The 15,705-nt window shown below is 46.5% G+C and overlaps 1 protein-coding gene across 1 annotated transcript in view; it reads left to right on the top strand.

Moving 5' to 3' along the window:
• The window catches only part of SORCS3 (sortilin related VPS10 domain containing receptor 3), a 619,218-nt gene that overhangs the window by 33,870 nt on the left and 569,643 nt on the right, over positions 1-15,705 (top strand). The gene's annotated exons all lie outside the window — the stretch shown is intronic.

The following is a 15,705-nucleotide window of genomic DNA, read 5'->3' as shown; positions in this document are numbered from 1 at the left end:
GTTATTATTGCTGGGCCATGTCTGCAGTGATGCCTTCAGGTCTGGATGCCCAAGATAAATGAGAACATCAATTGCTGAGAGAGACCAGGATGGGGGAAGGACATTGGAATCCTCTTGTAAAATAAACTGTGGAAAATATTAGGTTCATTTAACCTGGGAAAGTGGTGACTTGGGGGATGGGAGCACCAAATATTTGAAGGAATTCTATGCAGAGAAGGAAAAGAATTGTTCTTTAGAACCTTAGAGGGTAGAAAGTAGACTGGAGATGAGAAATTGCAACGAGGCTGATTTTCTGGCACTTTGAGGAGAAACTTTGCCTGGGGGAAGACATAGGTGGAGTCTAAGGCAGCTGGTGGCTCAGAGGTTGAAGCATCTGCCTGCAGTGTGGGAGAACTGGGTTCAATACTTGGGTCGGGAAGATCCCCTGGAGAAGGAAATGGCAACCCACTCCAGTATTCTTGCCTGGAAAATCCCATGGACAGAGGAGCCTGGTGGGCTACATTCTATGGGGTAGCAAAGAGTTGGACATGACTGAGCGACTTCACTTCACTTTCAGAGGGGTGTGTGGAGGACTTTGGAATGTATCTTCCAATTTCCTTCTAAGGTAGAAATCAAATGAGATGAAACTGGGTTCTCTTTCTTGTGGAGAAGGAAGGAAAAGCTGTTGGAGTGGCCCATTTGGGCCAACTGTGGCTGGTGAGAACTTTATCCATCTTGAAAGAGAAAGGAAGGATCCATCATTTATTGAGCACTAACTATGTATCAGGAGCATTGCCAGGTTCTCTCTTTCTTTTCTTTTCCCCCCTTCCTTCCTCTATTCCTTCATTCCACTATAGGTTATTGTAAGATGTTGTGTATAATTCTCTGTGCGTGCTAAGTTGCTTCAGCTGTGTCCGACTCTTTGCAACCCTTTGGACTGTAGCCCACCAGGCTCCTCTGTCCATGGGACTCTCCAGGCAAGAATACTGGAGTGGGTTGCCATGCCCTCCTCCAGGTGAACCATGCCTTCCTCCCTGAACCAGGGATCAAAGCCGAGTCTCTTATGTCTCCTGCATTGGCAGGCAGGTTCTTAACCACTAGCGCCACCTGGGAAGGCCATAATTCCCTACACAGTAAATCCTTGTTTATGTGCAGTAGTTTGTATCTGTTAATCCCATACCTCCAATTTGTCCCTCCTCCTTTCCCCTGTCATAACCATAAGTTTGTTTTCTAGGTCTGTGAGTTTGTTTCTGTTTTGTATGTACATCCATTTGTAATACTTTTTAGATTCCATTTATAAATGATATAGTATTCGTCTGTGACTAATTTCACTAAGGATAATATTCTCTAGTTCCATCCACATTGCTGCAAATGGAAATATTTCACTTTTTAATGGCTGAATAATATACTAGTGTGTGTGTCTGTGTGTGTGTGTGTATCATGTCTTAATCTCATTGTCTGTTGACAGACACTTAGATTGCTTTCATATCTTGGTTATTGTAAATAGTGCTGCTATGAACATTGAGATGCTTGTATCTTTTTAAATTAGGTTTTTGTTTTTTTCCATGTATATGCCCAGTAGTGGAATTTCTGGATCATATAGTAGCTCTGATTTTAGTTTTTTAAGGAACATCCATACTGCTTTCCATAGTGGCTGAACTAGTTTACATTCCCACCACAGTGCACGGGGGTGCCCTTTTGCCAGATGCATCCTTTCCATGACTGACTTGTCTCAGAACACCTTCAGGTGAGCAGTAAAGAAGGGACTCTCAGGCAGGTGAAATGACAGCGCCTTTTTTCATCTTCTCCTGGAACTCTGTGCTCTCAGTTGGGTCCTTCCACACCAAGTCCACTTTTTCCTCATCTAAGTAGATGACTTCTGGGTAGAGCAGCCCTGTTTCAAACCCTTCTGGAACTTGCTCTCGGAGCTGGGATGGCCCTCTAAGCACACACTTTTGCCTGGTCAGCTGAGATCTTCTTTCCTTTCCTACAGAGTCCTCGCCTAGGGCTCCCAATCACAGTGTCTACTCTTCCCCTTCCCTTGGTAGAAAATTCCAGAAAGCCTTCTGTTGACTTTCTTTTAATTGCTAATAATTATCAATAATCTCAGATATGCAGATGATACCACCCTTATTGCAGAAAGTGAAGAAGAACTAAAGAGCCTCTTGATGAAAGTTAAAGAGGAGAGTGAAAAAGTTGGCATGAAGCTCAACATTCAGAAAACAAAGATCATGGCATCCGGTCCCATTGCTTAATGGCAAATAGATGGGGAAACAGTGGAAACAGTGGCAGAGTTTACTATTTTGGGGCTCCAAAATCACTGCAGATGGTGATTACAGCCATGAAATTAATAGATGCTTACTCCTTGAGAGAAAAGTTATAACCAACCTAGACAGCATATTAAAAAGTAGAGACATTACTTTGTCAACAAAGGTCTGTCTAGTCAAAGCTTTGGTTTTTTCAGTAGTCATGTATGGGTGTGAGAGTTGGACTATAAAGAAAGCTGAGTGCTGAAGAATTGATGCTTTTGAACTGTGGTGTTGGAGAAGACTCTTGAGAGTCCCTTGGACTGCAGGAGATCCAGCCAGTCCATCGTAAAGGAAATCGGTCCTGAATATTCATTGGAAGGACTGATGTTGAAGCTGAAACTTCAATACTTTGGCCACCTGATGCGAAGAGCTGACTCATTTGAAAAGACCCGGATGCTGGGAAAGAAAGATTGAAGGTTGGAGGAGAAGGGGAAGACAGAGGGTGAGACTGTTGGATGGCATCACTGACTCAATGGACATGAGTTTGGGTAAACTCTGAGAGTTGGTGATGGACAGGGAGGCCTGGCATGCTGCAGTCCATGGGGTCACAAAGAGTCGGACATGACTGAATGACTGACTGAACTGATTCAATTTATATATCTCAGAGTGATAAATATTCATGCATAGCACAGTACGTCCAACATTTTAACCTATTTGTTTTTGTTCAGTTTCTAAGTCATGTCCGACTCTTTGTGACCCCATGGACTGCTGCACGCCAGGCTTCCCTGTTCTTCACTATCTCCATGAGTTTGCTTAAACTCATGTCCATTGAGTCTGTGATGCCATCCAAACATCTCATCCTCTGTCACCCCCCTTTCCCGTCATCTATCTTTCCCAGCATCAGGGTCTTTTCCAGTAGGTCTTTAACCTGTTGGGTTTTTTAAAATAAACTGATAAATTTAATAGAAGGAAAAAAGGGATAGCATCTATATGTAGCTATTTTAGTCTTGCTGTGGGACTGGGTGGGCGGCAAATAGGAAATGACCCAAGTGTCATAATATTCTATCTGAAAGTTCCCTGAGGAGACACCTGAAACATCTGGACCTGCCCGCCTTTGTCCATTTATGCTCACATCTGCTTATTAACTCCCTCAGCACAGAGTGCCTTTCCGTGGGATGTGAGTAGACTTAGAGCAGAGCTTCTGCAGCTCACAGCCTACTCCCGGACGAGACAGACACTTGTTCAGATGTGCCAGGGTCATCAGGGAAGTGTAAGGAATGTATGAAATCTGGCATTCCCAGAGGAGCACAGAGGACTTGCCGGCACAGAGATGGGACCCCCGTCAGGACCATATCGTTTCCTGGTCCTGCCTCCAAGGCGTCTGTTCTCAGCGCAGTGAGTCTGACCTTGGGGCAGGTCCTTGAAGCACTTGACTCAGACTGATGCGGTTCAGATCCCAGCTCTGGCTCTTCCCATGAATGAGCCTGATCCTGAGTGAGTCGTGTAACCTCCCCGTGCCTCAGTTTCCTTACCTGTATAGTGGGGATAATCTCAGACCGCACCTCGGGGTTGTTGTGACGGCTGCACTAGTGTGTGCCTGTGAGGTGCAGAGACACGGCTGAGCTTAGCTGCATGACCTTGGCTGCTGCTGCTGCTTGCCCAGAGGCCCCGATCTGCGACTTCCCGGGGCTTCGGTGTGCTGTCAACCTCTGGGCTCTCAAAAGGCTCTTGTGAAGTTTTGCAGTGTGAGGAGACAGGCAGACTGTGGGGTGCTTGGTGGAGAGAACTGAGCCCTCCCGGGAGCCTCCCTGAGAGCCTTCAGGACACCTTCCAGAAGCCAGCACCCCGGTCAGGGAGGCCAGCAGGGCAGGCACCTTGGCAGTGGGAAGGGGAAGTGGCCAATCTTCCTGTGACATCCCTGCCTCTGATGGATTCGCTCTCTCGAGGGAGGAAACCTGCTTACACGTAGGTGTAACAGTGTAACACACACTGCACCCCGTGGGTTGTGTCCCTGCTTTACAGGGGGAGCCAGGAGCTCTTCCTGTGTAGCGCACACGTGAGGAGATGCTCCTGAACCAGGGGGGGATTTTCTCCAATAGAGCCCCTTTCTGGAGAGGGTTTGTTTTTTTTTTAATAGCCCGAGGAGAGAGAAAGCTCACCATCGCCAGAGGTTCCTAGCACCTGGCTCCCTGTCTCTTCCCATCTGAGCCACCAGGGAAGCCGCTAGCCCTGTGTGGCTTTTAACAAAACCCCAGCCTCTCTGAGCCTAGTTGTGTCATCCATCATGAAGGGGTTGATCAGAGTCAGGGCCCCATGACTGGTCCTTGTCACTGCCCTCACTTCCTGCTTGCTTCCTCACTTCACTTGGTCCAGCAACACTGAGTTCTCTGTTCCCCAACACATCAGCAGAGCTCCTGCCTCAGGACCTTCGTGCTGACTTTTCTGTTTTCCTGAAGGTGCTGTCCCCAGCTAGCTGCATGGGTCACTGTCTTATCTCCTTCTGGTTTTTGTTTAAAGTTACTTCTGACTGAGGCCTGCCCTTGCCACCCACTCTAAAATTATGCATCTCTCCCATCCAGCTTCCTTCCCTGCTCTAGTTGTCCTCCTTGTAACTATCTTGCATATTATATGTTTTACAAATTCATCTTATTTATTGTCTCTCTCCTGATGAGAATGCATGCTCCATGAAAACAGTTTTGCCTGTTTTGTTTCCAGCCCCCACATAGTGCCGTGGAGGAGGATCCTGGAGGTGGGCAAGCTTAGCAAAGCAAGGTGGGAGAAACACTGTGATTGCAAGCTCTCCAGCCCCCCTTTATCTCCTGAGCTGTGAAAAAAAATGGCCTCTCCAGAAGGCAGTTTGTTTTACTTGGAAGAAATTCTATTCGGTGCCTAATAGATATTTGCTGAATGAATGAATCCGAGGCCAGGCCCTGGGGCTGTATGGCCTAGACTCCTCCACTTAGCAGCTCTGTGAACTTGGGCCTGTTCCTTAGTCTCCCTGACTTTGGTTTCCTTTCTTATATAAAGGGGATAATGGTGTAATTACCTTGTAGGGTTGTTGTGAGTAGTCCACGTAAGGCTGAAGAATGACTGAATCTAGTGAGTGTTCAGCAGGCCAACTGTTATTTTTTTTAATGCACTTTCAGGTCTGATATTTTAATTCCAGGCATAGGGACCCCTCCTTGATGGAACTTGGGTCAAGCATTCAAGAAATGACTGTAGACATGGGTAAGGTGGATACATCCTGCCTCCAGTCTGCCCTGGGAAGGAGGGTGGGGGTTACTGGACAGGTTGCATGGGGAAAACTACATCCAATGTTTTTATGTTTCTTTTGCCTGCCACCTCCAGCCCTGGTCCACCTTCCACACCTCTGAGCCCTTCCAGAAACGTCTAAATACCTGGCAGTTCGGCGTGACTGTAAGCAGTATTTTAAAAATAGGGGGCACATTGGCTTTGGGGGGCAGGGAAAACGTTCTTTCTGGTACCAAACTGTCATGGGCATGGCCGGACTTAGCATCCCTGCTTCCAGCTGGTCAGGTCAATGTCATTAGTGTTCTCCCTTCCTGTTCCTCCTGTCTTCTAAGAGATGGCACCACCCCCAGTGAGATTCGCTAGAGTTGAGGTGGGGTTGGTTTTGGTTTCTCCTCTGATGGGAGAAACTTTGTTGACATTTCTGCCTCTCTGGGATTGGCTGACCCTTCTCTTGGCTGACCTTTTGCTCCTTATGGTCAGGGGTCAGTGAGGTCCAGCAGCCCTGAGGTGAGGGGGTGGGGGGAAGTGCAGGGAACTGGGGCAGGGAATGCATATGGCGTGAAGGCAAGTACCAGCAGGCAGGGCAGGGGCGCGGGATGTCTCCTCAGGGCCGCGGGCTCTGATTTCTCCTCTAGACCCTTGTTAACTTCTCTGTAGTGAGAGGAGTCAGGCAGGAGGCACCGCTGTCTGTATGGAAGGCAGGTTCTGAGCAGGGTCTGGCTTCCCCGGGGGCAGGCAGGCAGGGGCTCTGTAGGCATGCTCCCTGGGTCTCAGCTTTTTTAGGGGTGCTGGTAGCAGTAGTGACTCCCTTGGGGCTGGCAATGGGAGCGCAGGTGAAAGAGCTGCCAACTGCTGCAGGCTCAGGCTGCAGCAAAGGCAGCCTTCCTCACCCCCTGCACCAGCCTCCTGGATAAATAAAGTGACGAGTAACCAATCATCGTGAGCGCTAGAACACCCACACTCAGTAAATTGCAGAGATGAAAAGCTGAGGTCCCCACGGGGACATCTGTACCTTGGTGTAACAGCCTGGAAGGTTCAGGAAACTTGCGAGGGAGTCAAATGAATTCAAAATGCCACCCACCTTTTCCTTCTCTCTATGTTTTCCTGCCTTGCTTCCTCCCTCCTTACCCCTTCCTAGCTAGCCTGTCTTCTTCCCTTTCTCCTCTCTCCTTGTGTTTAATCCTTTCACTGTACATGATGGAAAAGACCCAGGCTCCCAGGAGGAGCCCCATGTGGTCAGTGGTCTAAGAATCACAAACCCACCTCCCTCAGCTTCCTCATACATTCAAACATCCATCCAGCTATTCATCCATCTTCATATACCCACCCACCCACATGTCCATCTGTCTACCCATTTACCAATCCATCTATCCAACTGTCTACTCACCCATTCCTCCATTCATTCAGTCTCCATCCATCCTCCAGTTTCTCACTTACCTAGCCATGCCCTCACCCATTGGTTCATCCATCCAACCAGCCTTGCCGAAAATCTTCCCTCCATCATGAGAGTTTCTTCTCTCCAGCTGGACAGTAAGCTCTCTCAATTAGAGCATATGACTCAAATATTTAAAAAATCATCCAGCCAGTCTGGGCTGGAGGATAAGGTACTGCCTGAGACACTTGGAATGTCTCTGGGTCCCTTGCCTCTTCCTGCTGCCTCCAGATAGGGTTTGGCTGGGTGAATGGGAAACCCCTTTCCCAATACCAAATGCCAGTGATTGAACTTCCTTTCATGGTGACGATCTTTATTAATGCTTAATAGAGATGACTCTAAGTTCAAATGTTTGGTAGAGGTCACAGCATATGTAAGCACACACTAAGTGTAAATGTCTGCTGAAGTTCTTCCCTGAGTGTGGCTGTGCAGTGAGAGCTGGGCCAGGAGGGAGCCCAGGGCTGTGGGTGGGTGGGTACCACATAGTAGAGCGTGGAAGGAGAAGTCTCTTGGGATTCTCTGGCTAAGTGATTTCAAACCAAGGCATAATAACTGAGCGGCCGAGCACACAAGAACTCTTTGGCTCACTGTTACCTCCTGATCTGCTGTTTGTCTCAGGAGGTTGGTGGGGAGCTGAGGGCATAGGCTCTGAAGCTTGACTCTGATGTGTCCAATCTTAGCTCCCACTTCTCTGGCTGTGTAGGCTCAGGCAAGATCTAAGCCTCAGCTTCTTCATCTGAAAAAATGGGGACAATAATCATACTGATCTCATGGGGTTGCTGTGAGGGTTTGATGAAATAAGACATGTACTTCTTTTTGCACGGTGCCTAGTACCTAACAGCTCAAAAATGTTAGCTGTCATCACCGACATCATTGGCATCATCGTCATCTTCATCATCTGTTGTTTCAGAGAAGAATTTGGAGCAAAAGGAAGAGGAGTTTGCCTACCTGAACCATCAGTCATAGCATTGCTGGATTTAGCAAATATAAGTCCAAATCAATGTGTTGTTTATCTGAAATTCATATTTAATTGGTGTATTTTATCTTTGGATCGTAACCAATTAAACCTTTTAGAAGCAGGATCTGGATCCCCTAGGTCAGTCCCAGAAATAGTCAGGGAGTCCTTGGAAGACATGGGGGCCAGAGAGGCAAGGGGACCTGTCCGGGCAGAGGCTGTGTCTGTGTGTGTGTATACGTGTATATGCGTGTGTATATGTATGCATGTGTGTACATATGTGTACATGTCTCTGTGTATATATATATGTATGAGTATATGTGTGCATGTGTGGGCATGTGCATGTATATGTGTATGAGTATATGTGAGTATGCGTGTATAGGCATGTGCATATATGTGTACGTGTGTGTGTGTGTGTGTGTGCGCGCGCGCGCGCGTAGGGGGCACTTGGGGGAGGACTCAGATGTGTCACAGAAGCTCCATGCTTGGTGGATGCGGAGGGACTTGTGAATCAGAGCGCGTAGACTGGGCGCCTGCCAGCAGGCCGTGGGCAGAGAGAGTAGCAGCATGTGTGGAGGGACCACAGCGGAGGGACCGCTTCTGTTTTCTGCTTGAGAGAAATAGCCCGGGCGCTCGGAGCTTTCCCAGCCCAGGTGTGTGTGGAGCAGCCCCTGCTCCAGGTCCTCCTGTTCCTGCTCTTCTCGCCTCCTCCCTGTCCTCTCTGCTTTCTCTCTTGTTCTCCCTCTCTCTAGAATCCCCCGCTTACCAGCCTTTCTGAGGGAGCTGGTGTGGGTGGGGTTCTGACGCACCCTCATCCTCGGGTACCTGCTGTTCCACACCCACGGGCTTCTGCCCCACCACGTGCTCACCTGTCACCTCCCCAGCAGGGCGGGCCTCTGGCAGCAGGGCCCTGGATCCCCTGCAGTGAGGAAGTGCCCCATTCTGGGTGTGCCTGGGAGTGACCTGTTACCCAGTGTACATTCTGTTGCTCCATCTATTGAGGAGTCTCCTCCTTCTTCCTTCTCCTTGCTTGGCACACAAGACTCTTCATGATTTAAACCCTTGGATCTGTTTTTTTTTTTTCTTTTTTAATGTGGGCTGTTTTTAGACTCTTTATTGAATTTGTTACAGTATTGCTACTGTTTTATGTTTTGGTTTTTTGGCCCTGAGGCATATGGGATCTTATCTCCCTGACCAGGGATTGAACTCACACCCCCTGCATTGGAAGGTGAAGTCTTAACCACTGGACTGCCAGGGAAGTCCTCTTTGTCTGTTTCTTGCTTCACCTTTCATCACTCCTTTCCTACTACCTGAGGCTCCAGGAGCTGCTTGTGGCAAGGGGGCCTGCCCAGCAGAGGCTGTGTGTGTGTGTATAATTGCCTGTGGTTCAGGAAAGCTCTGTGTCCCTCACCTCTCCAGCTCTTTGTACATTGTGTTTCTCCTGCCTTGGCAAAATCCACTCATTTCTCAAGATTCAGATCATATGCCTCCTCCTCCAGGAAGCCCTCCTGACCAGCCAGTGCCTGGCCACCTTGGCTTTCAGGGGCTCTTTCCCTTCTCATTTTGGTTCTGCTCACTTTGCTGTCTGTTACCTTTTGAACTCATGGTTGTTTGTTTGCATATCTGCCTCTTCACCCAGATAGGAAGTTCCTTGAATTATTTCTTTAATTGTTTCTGCCTTAGGCCCTTTGCACATGCTGTTGGTATGTCATGAACACCTACATCCTCTCACTGTTCTTGAGGCTGACCCCACATCATCCTTCATATGTCAACTTAAATGTCACTCCATCAGAGAAACCTGCCCTGACTCTCCTTCCCCTTAGAGGATTATTTTGTCTAATACCCCGTTTCCTCTCATAAGAGCTTATTACAACTTGGAATTTAATTTCTTTCTCTTTTGTTAGTCTTCACCACTGGATGATAACACTTGTGAGGCAAGGGCCTTGTTGCTGGTTCTCCATTGCCCCCCACTTCCCAGCCCAGGGCCATTTGTGGATAGGCTGCGGAGTGAGGTCTGTGGAAACAGTGAAGGCCTGGAGCAAAGGAATTACGGATCAGGACTCCCTAGATGTGTTTAACAGAGAAGAAGGGCTGTGGGGGCTGATTCTGCTGAAAACCCTACCTTCCCAGCTTGCATATGGCTGTATTGGTTAAATTTGGAGTGGATACTTCCACTCTGTGACATCATCACATTCTCTTCTTTTGCATGTTTTAGTTTTCAGGTGAGTTTCCTTGGATTTCTTCAGTTTGGTTGCTGTGTGGCCAGTGGAAGGGATCTTTGGACAGTATGTGTTTGTTTGACAGGAGCAGCTACAGTGCCTGGGTTGGCTCTGAGTTCCCACCCTCCAAGTGGGGGCTGGAGTAGCTCTTATGCTTTGCCTGCAGATGGGAGAGTCCTTTATAAATGCCTCTGCCCTGGGCTGGCAGTACTACAAAGGCCTGTTCTCAGTGGTGAAGCCCTTCGCTGGCCCTGGGACTCCTTGGGGCAGGGGATGGAGCATAAATTTGAGGATCCAGTCCTCTATAGCCTGGTTTCTGCTGCTTTGCTCCTCTGAGGAGGGCAAACTCAGAAGTCCTATTGCTGGAGCCCCTGTTAATAGTGAAGTCTGGCCACTTGGGTGGGGCCCAGGAAGATGATCTGCTCAGGGGTAAAATTCATGGAGAAGAAATTCTTTGCCCAAATCACAGGGTTGAGGCAGGATTAGAACCCAGGTCTCGTCTGGGGTGCTTTGCCATCATCAGAGCTGGATGGACCCTCACATAACCCATGTTAATTCAGAGGTGCGTGCATCCGTGCAACAGGAAGTTTATTTTTGTTCTCACTGTACAGAGAAGAGTCTTTTCTTCTTTCATATCCCTCCTGCTCCCTCTTCTCACCGTCCTGAGAACACTGAATGAAGGCCAGGTCTTGGGTTCCAGGATAGAGGGTGGGCAATAGCTGTTTCCCAGAGATCTGTGATCCAGACAGTTACTGCCAACCCCTGGCTGTGCCTCTAAGGGCCAGGCAAGATTTGTGCTAAGGGTTCCCCTCTGCTACAGATGACTCCATGGTTCCTTTACAAAACAGAGCTCCACATGTGTTCAGAGCACTTTTTTGCTTTTATTCAGATACAGATCTTAAAAGGCTGTTTCTATGTAGCTAATCTTTTGAGGGGTTTGCTGGAAAACTCCTCTGCAGGCTGCCTTGGTTCAGGAGTGTGATTGCCACTGGCTCTGACCACTGGGTCCTTTAGAACAAGGTCTAGGGAGATGGGCTTGGCCAGCAGCCTGTGGGCAGTTATCCTTCAGTGCTGTGTCCCCCTGACATGCGGTGAAGGATGGAGAAGGAAGGATTCCATGGTAACAAGGCTGGAAAGTCCTAGCTCCATAGTGTCATAGCAACCAAATGGAGGAATTCCATCCACATAGTGACAGGGGACCCCTGGACCTGTCAGACTTGGGCTGGCCCACTGCATTAGCAACCAGGCTGTGATGGAGTAGTGGTGGGTGGAGAGTGAAAATGACTAGGGTGGGAGGGTTGGAAGAAGTTGTTTTGTGTGGGTTTAGAAAACTAAAAAAATAAAAAGAAACAGAAATAGGGAAGGCTCTGCTGGATCAGTACCAATAAAAGAGAAAAAAATCACATCCTCTAAGAAGTATTTCCTGATTCATCCCCCTCCCCACTTGGGCTGTTTAGTTTTCCTATTCCTTGTTTGGTCTGGAGTAGCTGACCTCCGGCTTCAGCTTCGGGACAATACTCACCTATGGTTTTCTTCTCTCTTGTAACTTCTCTGTTTCTTTCTGCTTACTTCAGATATGGAGTAAATGCTACAGTAACAATCATTGACTGCTCTTTTCCTCACCGAGTATGTCTTCACTGCCTGGCTTATGATGTTATCTCGTAGGTCCATTTTGCAAATTAAATGGTCTGTGGTGTGTGTTGCATTTCACCTTTATACTTGACCTCCCACTTGGGACAAGTGTGTGATTTCTCACCCTGCAGTGTGGACACATGAAGACATTTGTGAGCTGATCGTGACTTGATTTAAGGACAGGTGCTTGGCCTTTGTGGCTGGTGTCTTTTAGTAACCTGGCAATCTTTATGATGTGGGACCATCTCTATATGGGCTGGAGGAGGATTTGAGCCTTCATCCACTTTTCTCATCATTTGGGGGAAGAGCAGTGGGAATGGAGGATATGGGAGACCTTAAGGAGAAAGAAGAGAAGGAGGGATGGATGGCAGAGGAAGGTCTGTGTCTGCAGCAGCAGAGAAAAGAAATCTGGGCATTGGCCTTCCAGAACCAGGTCTGAATGAAAGGTGCTTCAGGGGTCAAGGGCAGCTTTAGATGCAGAGTGTCTGTGAAGCCTCAGGCCACAAGGTGGATGGAGTTGGGTATATATTCACAATGAACTCCTGAAAGGTTGGCCCATGGCTAGACCTCTCTGTATCCTGTAGCACCTGTACATGGATGGGCACCCATATTTAGATGCCTCATATTTATTGAATGAGTCCTCATTCTTATTCTTGTCCAATTGGCACTCTACCTGAGATAACAGAATCTCTCTCCACGGATCGCCGAACCCCAGGGGCATCAATAGACTACACATTTCTAAGTATAAAACAAGGATTTGCTGACCACTGAGTGACTCTTTGGGACATGTGGAGCCAGGGATTGGGGAAATTAAAAAGAAAAGTCATGATGACCATGGCTGGTGATGTAGATTGTAAAGTATAACTTTATTTTAGGGGCCTTCAAACTTTAGGTGAATCCGAATCATCTTGAAATCTGTTTAAATATGCAGCTTCCCACCCAAACCCCAGAGATTCTGATTCAACAGTCTTGGCAATCTGCTTTTTCAAAATGATTTTTATTGGAGTATAGTCAATTTACAGTGTGTGCTAGTTTCAGGTGTAGAGCAAAGTGAATCAGTTATACATATACACACTCTTTTTTTAGATTATTTTCCCATATAGACCATTACAGAGTGTTGAGTAGAGTTCCCTGTTCTATATAGTAGACCCTTTATTAGTTATCTATTTTGTACACAGTAGTGTATATATGTAAATCCCAATCTCCCAATTTTTCCCTCCCCACCCCAACCCCTGGTAACCACAAGTTTTTTTTTTTTTTTCCTACATCTGTAACTCAAAGAATCGAAACCTGCATTTTAAGCAAATTACCTATATTTGTGACAGGTGTCTTCGGCTTGGTAAATTCCTTTTTATCACCAGATTCAAGAATTCTTTTCTCCCCTTCCTTTTGGTGGGCAAATGGCTGTGCTTATCTGCATAAAAGTTCAAATTTGAATGATGAGCTGCAGACCAGAAACAGAGCTCCAAGTGGGTAGGTGCTTGGTTTGGGGAGGCAGCATGGTATTTGTTCAGCCACTCAGTTGTGTTTGACTTTTTGTGACCCCATGGACTGCAGCACACCAGGCTTCCCTGTCCTTCACCATCTCCTGGAGTTTGCTCAAACTCGTGTCCATTGAGTCAATGATGCCATCCAACTCTCTCATCCTCTGTCGCTGCCATTATGGAAGAAGATTTGGAGGAAGGAATGCCACGTTGCCACCCCAAACCATGCCTTGCACTGGTAATTTAATTTCTCTGTTTCCACACCCTCATTTCTGGAATGTGGATTTTATCATAGCTTGTGCAGTGGATGCTGGGCTGCATTGTGAAGATGTGCCCTTTCAGGATGACTCTTCATCCCCCCAGTTCCTGGTTGGCAGCTGAGTCTTTCTTAGAAATGGCCCTCAGCCTGAGAGCTGCCTAATCCAAGGTCATGCTCGCTCCCTTGAGGCAAGCTGTGTCCATGTCAAAGGTGTAAAGGCCTGCCATCTTGATGCAAGGCCAGATAACTCCAGAGCTCCTGGGGTGGGCTGCGGGAGTCCTCTGTTGTGACTGCACTGTCCCTCTGTCTTCATGGAGAGGGGACTTCATTTCCCTCTGCCCAGTCCTGCAGCTTTCCCTTCCCCACGGGTGTTTTCATCTGGAGTTTCCCCTTAACTACCCCCTGCCCCCTCCAAACCGTCCTGCATGCAAATCTTGGTTTGTAAAGACCTAGGGTCTCAACCTAAGAACACCTATCTTGCAATAATTACTTGGGATCATTGATATAAGTGCTTAGTGCAATGCTTGAAAAACAGTAGGTCCTCTGTAAATGTAGCTTTCATTTTATTAGCTTTAAAACTTTATAAAGTATATAGCTATAAAATTTCAAGGAAGTTTTCTGTATTTGGGGAACATATTGACTACATAGTCATGATCGGGGCTCAATAAATTTCAGTGAAAGTAGGAATGCTTTGAGCTATGAAGGAAGCCCTCCAGGTGATTCATGTCAAACTTTGTTATAAGATGTGGTCTGGGATATTCAGATCTGCTTTGTTTCCTGGAATTTTATCATTGTGGGTCTTTCTAAAGTTTTGCTAGAAATCATAGGCTCTCTCTCACAGACTTAGAGAATGAATTTATGGTTGCTAGGGGTAGGGGAAGGATGGGGTGAAGGGATATTTCGGGAGTTTGGGATTGACATGTATACACTGCTATGTTTAACATGCATTACCAACAAGGACCTACTATATAGCACAGGGAACTCTGCTCACGGTTATGTGGCAGCCTGGATGGGAGGGATGTTTTGGGGAAAATGGATACATGTATATGTATGGCTAAGTCCCTTTGCTGTTCCTCTGAAATGATCACATTTTTAATTGGCTACACCCCAATACAAAATAAAAAGTAAAAAAAAAGAAATCATATGCTCTGTGGAGGACATTCACAAAGATATTTTCACATTTGAGAAGAACTTAAACTCAATGTTTTAGTGAGGAATTAACGAGGAAAAGAAGTGTTATAAATTTAGTAGAAGGAAGAGGGAATGCATTATCCTTCAAACTAGGTCTTTCAGTCTTCCAAATATGTGTGTGTGTGTGCGTGTGTGTGTGTGTGCCCGCACATGTGTGGGTCCCTAAGAGTGTATTTGTGGTTTCTTAGTGCTGGAGTGTTAAGGAGCTTAGGTGATGGTTACCAGTGGGAATGGTTATGATGCTGGAGAAAACAGTTTAGTACACCATTTAAAAAATTGAAATATCATTGACATATAACTTACTCACCCTTGAACAGTGAGGGTTTGAACTTTCCTGGGTTCACTTATCTGTGGATATTTTTCAATACTATAATACTATACAGTATGTGATTGATTGAATCTGCAGATGCAGAGTAACCATGGATACAGAGTGAAACGTGAAAGTGTTAGTCACTCAATCATATCTGACTCTTTGTGACCCCGTGGACTGTAGCCCATCAGGCTCCTCTGTCTATGGAATTCTTCAGGCAAGAATACAGAGGACTGACTATAAATTATACTCAGATTAACCCCCTCATTGTTCAAAGGTTACCTGTATATTAGTTTCATGTGTACAACATAATGATTTGTTACTTGAGTATATTGTACAGTGATCACTACAATAAGTCTAGTTAATAGTGACTAAGCACAGCATAGCACAGACATAGTTACAAGTTTTTAGTATACCATTTTAAAATAACATCTTTGTTAGATGATTATAACAGAAGTATAAAAGGAATGGAAAAAAATTCAACATTACTGAAATGTATAATATAAAAAGTGAAATACTCTTCTCCATGTCTGGCTCTTAACACAAATTCCATTCCTCCAGGGTAACCACTAGCACACATTTAGGACATGAATCTGTCTACTTTGTTCTATACATGTATGATCATATGCATACAGATTTATGGCAACATATGTGCGTGTATATGCATGTATATATACAGAATAAGTAAGATCCTGTTATTGAAATGCTGGGCTAGATGCAGTACAAGCTGGAATCAAGACTGC

The sequence above is a fragment of the Cervus canadensis genome, chromosome 8 (assembly GCF_019320065.1).
Source record: "Cervus canadensis isolate Bull #8, Minnesota chromosome 8, ASM1932006v1, whole genome shotgun sequence".
In the NCBI taxonomy this organism is placed as follows: Eukaryota; Metazoa; Chordata; class Mammalia; order Artiodactyla; family Cervidae; genus Cervus; species Cervus canadensis.
This window is presented reverse-complemented; position numbering and strand designations above follow the sequence as displayed.